Raw genomic sequence first — 7500 nt, forward strand, 5'->3', positions numbered from 1 at the left:
ATACTATCTATATTGAACTTAAGTTTACTTTAAATGGAAAGTATGTAGAATTCACCACATAATTGGAATAAATCAGGAGACAGTGCAAAATTATGTTGGCTGAATCTTACACATTGTGATAAACCATTTTTCAGGGATGCCTCAGGCCGATATAACTTTGTATTTCAGTGTGGTCAGAGTCGCTGTCCTTGCAGTATAGCATTTTTTATTATCTGACTGGAGCACCAAACACATGGATTGAAATCCCACTTGAATTGCATTTGATTTAGTTTTCTGCTTGTATTCTTTACTACAGTAAATTTTTATTTCAATGTATTGTGATATGCAATTGAAGGATAAAAAATTAATGTTTTATTGGAAATTGTATAAACTTCAAGAATATCTGCTTTAAAATTAATGAGTTGTAAATTATAATGCAAAATAAAAAAAATTTGTGGTATATTGCAAGTAGTGACTTTTTGAAACATCTAAAATGGCTCTTTTCTTTCAAAAGCTAAACTCACAAGTATAATTCTTAAAAATTAAGGTTTTATTTAAAAAAGTAATTTTTCCTAGTAAATTCCTAAGAATTTCCCAAGGATCAAGAATCTATTTTTTTATGTAAATTCTACCTGTAATCATTCCTAGGAATTTCCTAGGAAATTCTTAGGAACCTAGTAATGTTTGTTCACACCTCTAGAGAGCTTGAGTGGTTTTAGGAAAATTCCACTGACTCCTAAGAAATTCCTAGGAAATTCCTAGGAATCCTAGAAAGCTAGGAAACCATTTCGCAAGGGTACTACCACTACTTAAAACTATTACCAGTTGATACGACTGCTACCGTTATTATTGTTATGATTCTCATTGTTATAATTACTATAATTGTTATTATTGCTACATTATATTATTGTTATTAGCAAATTATATTATTATTAATTAGTGCTAATTACCTAAAATGGAAACATTTGAAGCCAAAACCCTTCATTTACCATGATGGCAATTATATACACGTAAAACACAGTTTGAGAAGATACTGTTTTTCTTTATTGCTTTCTCCATTCAGACATGTATGAAGTACTTCCCACAGAGCCACTGCATGATGTGAAAGAACATATAGCCAATGTGGTTTCTGAAATCACCCACCACCTCACTGATGTTGAGAAAGTTGCATTTCGACAGACGCTGGAGTTAGTGAGTGGTACCAAAGACCAACTTCGTGGCTCAGACTATCGAGAAATGGCTATAGTGCTGGCCAAACAACTCAGAGGTTAGGAAGTGTTACATAACTGTGCTGGTATTTGCAATTCTCTACTGTACAGCAGTTAAATTATGTTTATAAGATGTGCTCTTCAATTAAACCGCTAATAAAATTAGTAAACATACTATCATTAATTCTAACCAAAAATACTAAATAATAATAATAATAAGTTATGTAATAATACTTGATGTGACTGACTCATTTCTTTGGCAGGAATTGTGAGTGACAAGGTGCAGATCCTTCTAGATACAATGACAGAGATATCAAGCATTCTTTATGCTAAGCTAGAGGAACGCTGTCCAAGAAGCATTCTGAGACTCCACAATCAGACCTTTCTTCATGCCGTTGCATGTGAAGAGGTAATTGGGAAGCCTCGGATTCTTACGGAGAGAAAGTTTTATGGGCGGTACCTACACTCTTTGGTTATGCATGCTCCCATCCAACACCATATAATTTGCTCCAGGTCCACCAATAGAGAGCAGCAAGAACGTCATTTCAGTACTTTATCAAGCATCTCAGTGGCAACATCCAGTAGAAGACTTGGAGAAATTATAACCCCTGGCATCATAAGGATGCAAGCTGAGATGAAGTCTGAGGAGAACCAACAAAGGGATTCAGTGAAGGAACAAGAGTCCCGGCTTGGAAAGTTATCGCACTGCTTGACTCCACCTGAGAATACTGTCATCCCACACACAGTCATCCTTAAATACCCACAGGCATACCAAGCTCACCTTGAAAGAATTTCGGATTTCCTCCATTGCAATGAAGGCATTTGGTGGAGGCACACTCTCACAAGTGTTGAATTTCTAGATGTTCCTGATGAAGGGCAGAGGAATGGTAAAGGTCCTCCTCTGCATCACTTCTGCTCTCACACACTCCAGTCCGAAGAGCAGTATTTGAGGAGTTGCTGGAATGAGTGTCTGGCAGAGCAGGTTACCATCCCTCATCATGTATTAAAAATTTATGATGAAGATGGAAACTTGCAATCAGTTCAACATACAGGCTTTTTAGAAGATGATGACTACACTACGACAGAGACAGCATTGTTGGAGCTGAATGTGACCCCCTTGTTAACAGGACTCTGGGCAATGGCCCTAATGACAATGACCAAGAGGATGAAGAAGAGGAGGAAGTTGTTGATCTTGAACAAGTAGGAGAAGACCTCATGGAGACTTTCGAGGAAGACAATGTGGAAATTCCTGGCCATAAAGATAATTTAGGGCTTAAGTCTTGGCATATCAACTATCAGAACTGCCTCAGTGTGACAAGTGTTCGTCATGCATAATCGTTAACAAAGACAATGTGGATGCTGGTTTATTTCATGTTGAGCCCCCTTTCCAAGAATTAGCTACAGTTTCTCTTAGAATAACATTTTATTTTATATCTGAAAGCTTTTAAAGAAAGCTCAATTCAACTCTCTTTTTTCTACAATTTGGTAGTTGAATGCCCTAAAAAGAATGGAGACAAGTTCCCTAAAAAGGCTCTTGAATGGATAAATAAAGAAACCCAGATTAATAACTTGACCCCGGGTTAGTGCTATTCGGCCTTCAAACAACTGGGCCCTGGTATTTGCAACGTTGCATGTTCAAACCTAGACTTTTGTGTATATTATGGCATAATTTTGTCCTTTTATTAATTTTTTTTTAAACCAGGGCCACTGCCTTTTACGGAATGCCTTTTACGGAATTCAAGAACCTGACGTTTAGCCTCTCTGGTAAATACCTTTAACTGAGATAGTGCTTAAACTTGGGTAACTCCCGTTTTTAATTTTTTTTAGCCTATGCTCTATACCTCCCATGTATTACTGTGCCAAAAAGAAAACGTAATTACTTACACTGCAGAGCAAAAGCTTGTCTTATTGTAAAGTTTTGATGGAGTAGTGCATTTGTATGAAAACGACTAGATTGTTATCTATCGGCTTTAAGGCATGATAGTTGATAAGAGCTATTCCCTCATCAGCTATTACGGGCTAGGAATCTTGCGCTCATAATCTATTTGAATTATGATAAACACATGTTGAACAAGTGAAAAGTGCCTTTCGGTCGCTCGCATATGATCATATCAGCCAATACCGCTCACTAAGGTTGAATATGAACGTGTCTTAGGACTTTACATTGATAGTCATCTTACCTGGAACGAACACATTGACACTCTGCGACGAAAACTACGTCAAAGAATTGCACTTTTAGCAAGAGCTCGGAAATACATACCAACCAAATATCGATTGCTTCTCTACAATGCAAGTATCAAACCGCTTTTACTTATTGCTGTACTGTTTGGAGCAACTGTAGTCAAACCAACTTAGATGAAGTGTTTAAACTTCAGAAACGTTGCGCTCGATCAATTTTGGATAGTCCTCGGGATGAACGATCGTATGATGATTTTCAAAAGCATAAGTGGCTACCGGTCGATCAACTATTCAGGCTCAATAAACTTAGTCTTTTACAGAAAGTCATTGATGGTGGGGCACCGGAATACTTAATTACAGCCTTAGACTCACTTCGGTTTGAACACAACTACCATATCAAATCAAAAACATTGTATCGTTTGCCCAAATCCAGAACTGAAGCAATGAGGAGAACATCTTTTATTCCACTATTAAAGAACTAAATGATCTTAACATAGACCCAACCACTTCCTTTAGCCAAATAAAGGCAACACTGACTAATAACGTCTCCTCGAAATATACGGTGGACAATTTCAAAGTTAAAAAGTTATTCTGTTTGTTAAAATCCGTTGATTTTAATTAGATGTTTTAAAATCGTTTTTTTTTTTTAACGAGTGCGCTAGGGAGGGAGAATACTTGTTTAGAAATTTTGAGATCTTCTATCATAATTTCTACTTGTAAATATGCTTTTAATCATCAATTTTGTTTTTAGAGGGCCGCTAGGGAGAATACTTTTTATAGTAATTGGTGTCACCCTCTTAAATAAAGGTTTACCCCCGATGTAACAATAGGGACCTTAAGAAACCACGACGGCGACGCCAAGGAAGACTTCGATTAAAAAATGAGTTTCTACTCTTAGTTAGAATTTCAAAAATGGCTGCAGGAGCTTACTGTCTCATACAGCGCAACGGCTCAACTTCAGCATGACGTATAAAGTAGCCGTTGAGTTCCAAATGGAAGTTAAAATAATGTGCCGTTGCGGTTTCGGTTCGCAGACGACGCAAATTTTGGCGATTTCACGTTGCTGTTTTGCATAGGACGGCTAAGAAATGTACAAAGTTTCAGAACGCACGTGCTGAGCTATTGTTCGGCCAATTAGATCTCTTGTTTTTCCACGTCCTCGTTGCCGTCGCCGTTGTGGTTTCTTAAGGTCCCTATTGTGGCTTTCCGCCCTCGCACGGTGTCCTAAAAGGGAACTGTTACTCTGAAATTGGAAAGAAAGATTGATTTTACACAATTAACTGATGAATTTAAAGTTTTTTTTTCGAGACTAAATGTCAAAGAACCGGAACTGAAAGTAAAGTGTGGAGCATCTGATGTTTTTCAACAAATTTTCTTTACGAGAAAACACCAAATGAAGAGATTTGCTTACTACTTTAAGCTACGACCATTTCTCTGTACATGTGTATGTTCACATCTGAAAAAAGTACTTTTTTTGGCCCGCTAATAATGCAGCTTGTCTGGTTTGAACTAAAAATAGTCTATACCAGTGTAGGTCAGATTGGTGAATATGCTTTTGAGCACGACATGGTGAACAGTATTCAATGCCCACATTGGATCCTTTACGTAGTTTACCCTTGATTAATTCAAAAGTTAAGAAAACAGTTAATTCTTACTGCGTGTAAGCTTGCATTTTATTTTTATTTCTTTCGTTATTCAGATGCTGATTCACGTTTTTTATTTGCGACCCACCCTTTTTCTTTCGATTAAAAAAGTAGATAAATAAAAGAAAGTTGCGCACGACAAATGATGTTATTTACTTAATTTGTTTTCTCTTTTTTTTTGGCAAAAGTTGGAGACAAATGGAAACTGTTGGCTGAAAGTCTTGGGTTGTCTAATATAGACATAGCCTTTCTTGGCGAGAGAGTTGTGAACCCAGCTGCAGCTGTCCTCGAAGCTGTGGGGAAGCATCGCTACCTGAGTGTTGGAGAGATCTTTGACACCTTAGTCGACCATGAAATGCCGGTCATTGCAGATTTGATGTAGATTGGAAAACAAATACCGATAAAGGTTGTGCAACTCTTTCGATTTTTTTATCAGTCGGTGTGAAAGCAGTGGAAACAAGCAAATTTGTAGAAGACATTGAAATCAGTTAAATTGGGTGTGGTTTTTTACAAAATCAAGTCTAGCACAAGTAATTAATCGAAGGAGAAGCTCTTGATGCTTTCTTTAGGTTCAAGTGAGCGTAGAGTAGTCGTTATCGTATACCTTAACAGTCGATTAAGTTAAAGTACATTATGAACTATAGATAGTAATTACGCTTATCAATTCTTGACTCCACTTCGGTCTTTTAGCCTGAAATTCTAGATATTGGTAGATAGCCCCCACTTTTCAAAAATAAGTAGGATATTGTTTTGGCTGCGCTACAAAGCAATACAGCCATGTTTAAAGTCACAGGTTATTAAGAGAGTATAGAACAGGTGGCTTTACTATACAAATGGATCAATATATTAATTACAAGGAACATTGAAGAGAAGGCTTTGTTAAGTCCCTTACGGAGTAAGAAGTTAGTCGGCCAGAACATGAGGGAGAGTATCGAAAATGTAAACGACCAACTATAGTCCAACTTTTTAGCATAAGTACTCATTGCTGCGTTGCATCCCTCATGATATTCAAGCTTTAATTGTTTCATGGAAAGGATGTATCCATGTTTGGCAACTTTTCATTTTTTTTCGGTGCGGAAACCATTCCTTTTGTTTTTATGTAATAGCCGAACGTATCAGTCTATTTCCACCGCTAAGCATAAAAAAAAAAAAACAATCAAAGGAGCTTGCGAGTAAACAACAACGAAAGCGTCGCACGAGCAAAACGAAGCAGTACTAATACTCTGATATGACAAGGAAAACCGACATGTTGCTTTACTCAGTTTAATATGGACTCACAATGACACTCTTTCCTAGCTTACAAAATCTCGCGGGTCGAAAGAAACGTTGCTTGTCAGTGATCACAATTAAGTTTTGTGGGCAACTTTTGTTAAATTTATAATCATAGTCATAGCAGTCTAGTTTTGGTAATTCTTTCAGTAGTTTTAGTCGTAGTTTCACAAACGTGAGTTATATTAAGTCAAACACACGATTAAGCCTGACACAAATACATAGGTGAAGTTTGGCCTTATCTTCATGATTAGTTGTATGTCAAGGCTCCGCAATGCATTTACCATTTGTTTCTTTTCTTCTTCTTTAAAACATATTTGTGATTCGAAGTGGCACTGAAGGGTCATGCGGAGATCAATAATTTGTTAATCGTAATTTTTTTTTCCTATTTTTGGTACTAAAAATTCTTATTGGTAACGGTTTATTAATGCTCTTGACAGTATGAATCAACGATCAGATATGACGTAACATTTATTAACATTTTATTTTAACAATTTATATAAACCGCGTGGAGCGGTTTATATTGCGTCATATAAGGAACCGCTCGACCAATCAGATTGTAGGAAACTCTTTGCTCAGCTCTGAAATTATACTAAAATTATATATATAAATTCTTGAACTTGATTTGAATGTATATATATATATATATATATATATATCTACATTTAAATCAAGTTCAGAAATTTATATATATATATATATATATATATATATATATGTATATATATATATAGGAAGTCTGCAAGTCGATTTTCGCGTGGAACAGTGCTCAATACGTTGAAGCAGAGCAGAATAAATATTATGAGAGGAAAAAAGGACGTAACTACATTTCCCGACAAGCCTGTTTCGTGAATCGCTTCACTCTTCAGGGGTTTAATGAAAGAATATTCATGTGACTATCGTTTATATACTAGGAAAATTTGCATAATGCGCGGTAAACTTAAAAACTTTAAAGTTCAGTTGTTGCGTAGCAACGCTTTGTTTCTGTGTCGGCATGAAGATACGAGTTCGTTACGCTTATTTAGTGATGAGAGGTCGGGTCGGTAAATTATCAGGAATTTTTCTTTTAGGCAGAGGTTGCATCTTTTATTGGAGCTGTTGTAGGGAGAGTTAGATGATAAGATGCGCCATGAGATAGAATAGTCAATGTTGTCGTTCTTGAGTGTCCAGATGTGTTTGCTAAGTTCGGTAGAGTTTTTGTGCTTGGCGTGGCGGAATGATGC

General features: G+C 36.6%; 2 long non-coding RNA genes across 10 annotated transcripts in view; one reads left to right on the forward strand and one right to left on the reverse strand.

Annotated features, from left to right (window-relative positions):
- Positions 1 to 439, forward strand: part of LOC148718548 (uncharacterized) — a 1226-nt gene extending 787 nt beyond the window's left edge. Inside the window, exon 2 of the long non-coding RNA XR_015994285.1 lies at positions 1 to 439. This exon is cut by the window's left edge and continues 272 nt beyond it. This is a non-coding gene — a long non-coding RNA (uncharacterized LOC148718548).
- The window catches only part of LOC148718543 (uncharacterized), a 116135-nt gene that overhangs the window by 62207 nt on the left and 46428 nt on the right, over positions 1 to 7500 (reverse strand). The window lies entirely within an intron of this gene.

This window comes from Stylophora pistillata, chromosome 12 (assembly GCF_964205215.1).
Source record: "Stylophora pistillata chromosome 12, jaStyPist1.2, whole genome shotgun sequence".
NCBI classification, from domain to species: Eukaryota; Metazoa; Cnidaria; class Anthozoa; order Scleractinia; family Pocilloporidae; genus Stylophora; species Stylophora pistillata.